Source organism: Gekko japonicus, unplaced genomic scaffold (genome assembly GCF_001447785.1).
Source record: "Gekko japonicus isolate JY-2015 unplaced genomic scaffold, Gekko_japonicus_V1.1 scaffold182, whole genome shotgun sequence".
In the NCBI taxonomy this organism is placed as follows: domain Eukaryota; kingdom Metazoa; phylum Chordata; class Lepidosauria; order Squamata; family Gekkonidae; genus Gekko; species Gekko japonicus.
In genome coordinates, this window is record NW_015173128.1 from 66001 (window position 1) to 66210 (window position 210).

Here is a 210-nt window from a genome sequence, read left to right on the forward strand (position 1 = left end):
TTGGAAAATCTTGAGGAATTGTTTGGTGCATTTACGATGGGGCTCCTGGGGAACTATTGTTGCCAATCGTGGCCCAGCAGCCATCAAACCATTCTCTTCAACCCCCTGCTGTGCAGCTGACTTCCCCCTAGGGTTGCCAATCTCCAGGTGGGACCTGGAGATCTCCCACTGCTACAATTGATCTCCAGATGACAGAGATCAGTTCCCCTG